This window comes from Lepus europaeus, chromosome 9 (assembly GCF_033115175.1).
Source record: "Lepus europaeus isolate LE1 chromosome 9, mLepTim1.pri, whole genome shotgun sequence".
Classification (NCBI taxonomy): Eukaryota; Metazoa; Chordata; class Mammalia; order Lagomorpha; family Leporidae; genus Lepus; species Lepus europaeus.
In genome coordinates this window covers 49,264,932-49,269,280 of record NC_084835.1, presented here as the reverse complement: position 1 = coordinate 49,269,280, position 4,349 = coordinate 49,264,932, and the positions used below count along the sequence as shown (strand labels likewise).

General features: G+C 40.2%; 1 non-coding gene across 1 annotated transcript; it reads left to right on the top strand.

Annotated features, from left to right (window-relative positions):
- Positions 1–1,849: 1,849 nt before the first annotated feature.
- On the top strand, positions 1,850–1,951 carry LOC133767358 (U6 spliceosomal RNA). Its single transcript, XR_009866845.1, has one exon. It is a non-coding gene; the product is annotated as a U6 spliceosomal RNA (small nuclear RNA).
- Positions 1,952–4,349: the final 2,398 nt, after the last annotated feature.

The following is a 4,349-nucleotide window of genomic DNA, read 5'->3' as shown; positions in this document are numbered from 1 at the left end:
CAAATTTTTATTAAGAACTATATCACATCATTTCTAATTCTTTCTTCACATCACATAATTTTTCCAAATTTTTTAACTCTCAATAGTTAAATTATTGTAATTTATATTCAAAACTTAATGACGCATTTTTTATTTGTATTACAAACTTTAGAAATGAAAATGGAAAATTAATTAATACAACATTTGCAGAGAAAACTGAAAAGTGTTCAATTTAAATGTTTGTCACTGCATGGTAGATTTTTGTTCTTTTCACAAAGAACATATTATTACCAGGATGAAAACTAAACTTGCATCTAAAAATTGCTAGACTGGTTCACAAATTTTCTTATTCTGCCAATAGAAAAATTGTATTTCTTAAATGAAGAAAAATACAGCAGGGTTATGGACTAGGGAAGAGCTGGAGAGGGAGTGAGTAACTGAGATTTTAGAAAAGGTGGCCTAGGCATTGGACACAGCAGTTAAGAGTCTCTCTCTCTCTCTCTCTCTCTCTCTCTCTCTCTCTCCCCCTCGTTCTCTGCCTTTCAATACAATGGAAATAAATTGATAAATAAAAAAGATGATGGGATCATCAGTAACCAAGTGACCTTTTTTGGGCAGAGTCTGAAGGAAACAGTGCAGCAATGAAGAATGGTATTGGGACAGGCCTCAAGAAGGGAGAGTGGCAGACTTCCCAGAGGCAGTTCAGGTGCAAAGAGCATGTATAAGCACCTGCACCCGGGCCACAGTTTCTCACCACTGGCAAGCACTACACCACCAAAACATGACTCCTCCTCTTTAGAAATTTTAAGTTGAGCCAGGGGACAGTGTGAAAAACAAAAAAGAATTACACATAGACAATTTGAAGTAATTACTCTTATGTTTAAAAAAAAAGTAACCTATTTTAAGTCTTCTTTTCCATTTATTCTAGAATATTAAAGGCAGATTTTGATTATTGAATGACTGTAATTCCTATTATATAATTAAAAGCTATTGGATATGTCTCCTTTCAAGTGGAACCAAGGAGAAGAGTCTGTATTTTGTTCACAATTTTATTTTTAAAGCTAATTTATCTCTCCTCCAATGGTTAGTATTAAAACAGATCCTATTCTGTTAAGTTACTTTTGAAAATCCTTCAGCGGGCTCTAAGACATCCATGTAGCATAGTTACAGTGGATTTAACATTTAGGAAAGGCTCTTTCTGAAATGCTGTGTCACACCTAAAAATGCCAGAAGTATTATTTTAAATAGACATATTGCTGTTCTCCATTATAACTCCAAGGCACACCAGTTAGCTTGCGGCTCTCGTGTGCCCACATTTTCAGTCTTGTATCAATTCACCTCTGCTGCAACTTAAGAGCTATTTATTACTGACACGTGGGTTAGATGGAATGTTGAAGTCATCAAAATGTGGGACATCATGGAGAATGCAACAGTGTAATATCACAGGAGCATGATGCCACGCCAGTCCTGAAAAAACAATCACACGGTTACTAGTCCAAAAAGAGCTCTGACTTAGGACCAAGAAGGCAGTGACTATAAGCCTGGTAAACAGTGGTACTTAAAGAGATCGAATTAAAAGGCTAGCAAGCACCTTAAGCACGAACAATGGATGCAGTTCTTTCTCCTTCAAGCGTGTCACCAATACTCTCAGGTGTGCCACCAAACAAAATATTTGAGAACCAGTGAGCAATTATGTGCTTAGCTCTCTGGATAAAAATTTTCTACATAAAATTCTGTAAAGCATCATTTATTCATTCAACAAATATTTAATATATACAAGAGTAAGAAAGCCAATTGCAAATAAATTAAATATTTTCTCTGACCTCACCCAGCTTATGATGTAGGAAGGGAGTAAAAACATCATTAGAGAATGCTCACTTTGGCAGCACCTACACTAAAATTGGAACAATGCAAAGAAGATTAGCAGAATCTTGAGAAGGGATGACATACAAATGAAAAGTATTATGGTTTCAAATACTTGGCTTTCCAAAATTATTATTATAGAAAAGACTAAAAATATTACAGATATATAATTATATACACATATATGAGGCTACTTAAACAAATTCATGGAAAAATGGATTTAAAAGGTACTTTGATAAAAAAATTTGAAACACATGGGTTTTCATAATATGCATTTTATGAGCTTTTTGAATGTCCTTTTGTGAGCATAAATTTCAAATATATTTTCCACCAAAATAAACGTGGCTGATTTTAATCCTATTTTCCACTAACTTTGAAGTATCCTCTGTGTATAGATATTGTAAAATATAGTTTTAGGCTCTCCACAGAAAATAATTTTTATAGAAATCCTGGATTAAAGATAAAATGAGAGAAATAGATTTACCGTTCCAACACTAACCAACAAGAAAAACGAAAGGATGGATATAATAAAAGAGAAAGTAGCAAGTGCTGATGCTCTTATAGAGAATTGCAACTCTCATAAATTGCTGGTAGGAATGTAAAATGGTGCAGTTACTTTGGAAAGAATTAAATACGGAGTTATTGAATGGCCCAACAGTTCCATTCCTAGGTCTACATCAAAGATAAATTCAAAAATATGCACAGGAAGTGTAAAGTACACCAGGGTCTGTCTGGTTGGGACAACACCAAATCGTCGCCTCAAGCAGAATGCTGCATCTTCTTGTGACAAGTAAAGGACACAGCGATTCCTTTCCTAAAGCAGCGGCCTCCTGGAGAATCGGTTTGCCAGGGCTTTTATAAAAAATTGGTCCGGGGGGAGGGGCATGTCCAGCATGTAGAAAAGGGGGAGCAGGAGAGCCCTTCCCATCCAGCAACACACAGTCCATACACCCTGTGTTTAAAATTATACCCAGATTGGTTTCTTGCAGCATTCGTTGATTGGTGGCCGGCCTGCCCTCTTGCCAAGTACCATGTTACAAGATAAGCCTTCTTGGAGCATCCTCTGAAAAACAACGTCTGATGAGTAAACTCTTAGATTCTTTGTCCCTGTGCTTGTGTCTCTCTGCTGGTTACCATCTATAGTAACTAAAAGCAAGAACTAGCTCGAGTCCATCAGTCAATGAAGGGCTATGTCAATGTGGCATATTCCAACAAGGTAAGCAAGAAACTCGCCCTGCAAAAGTGCACATGCCCAAATTCCCAAAACCTGTAATAACACTATTCCTTTATATTTTTTTAAAGATTTATTTTATTTATTTGAAAGACAGAGTTATAGAGAGGTAGAGCCAGAGAGAGAAGTCTTCCATTCCACTGGTTCACTCCCCAAATGACGGCAATGGCCAGAGCTGAGCTGATCCAAAGCTAGGAGCCAGGAGATTGTTCCAGGTCTCCCACACAGGTGCAGGGCCCCAAGGAGTTGAGCCATCTTTTACTGCTTTCCCAGACCATAGCAAAAGAGCTGGATCAGAAGAAGAGCAGCCGGGGCCAGTCCTGAGGCTCACTAGGCTAATCCTCCGCCTGCAGCACCAGCACACGGAGTTCTAGTCCCGGTTGGGGCGCCAGATTCTGTCCCGGTTGCTCCTCTTCCAGTCCAGTTCTCTGCTGTGGCCTGGGAAGGCAGTGGAGGATGGCCTAAGTGCTTGGGCCCTGCACCTGCATGGGAGACCGAGAGGAAGCACCTGGTTCCTGGATTCGGATCAGCACAGCGTGCTGGCCATAGAGGCCATTTGGGGGGTGAACCAATGGAAGGAAGACCTTTCTCTATCTCTCTCTCTCACTGTCTAACTCTGCCTGTCAAAAAAAATAAAAATAAAAAAAGAAGAAGAGCAGCCGGGACTCTAATCGGTGTCCATATGGGCTGCCGGTATTGCAGCCTGGGGTCTTAACCTGCTGTGCCACAGCAACAGCCCCCTATTCCCTTACATTTTAAAAAGGATTGTGCAGGGGCTGGCGCTGTGGCGTAGCAGGTAAAGCCACTGCCTGCAGTGCCAGCATCCCATATGGGTACTAGTTCAAGTCTCAGCTGCTCCATTTCTGGTCCATCTCTCTGCTATGGCGGGGAAAGTTGTAGAAGATGGCCCAACTCCTTGGGACTCTGCCTGGGAGACCCAGAAGAAGCTCCTGGCTCCTGGCTTCAGATCAGCACAGCTCCGACTGTTGTGGCAAATTGGGGAGTGAACCAGCGGATGGAATACCTCTCTCTCTCTCTCTCTCTCTCTCTGCCTCTCCCTCTCTCTCTCTGTGTAACTCTTTCAAGTAAAATAAATAATAAATCTTTTATAAAAGGGGGGGTATATTGTGCAGAGGCATGAGGCATGTAAGTTAAGGGCATTGGTGGAAGGAGGGGATTATCCTGAAGGATCACAGTGGGATCATTTTAATCACAAGCATCTGCACAATTAGGAGGTAGAAGAATCCATCTGAGTGATTTAACATGAGTGCTATGT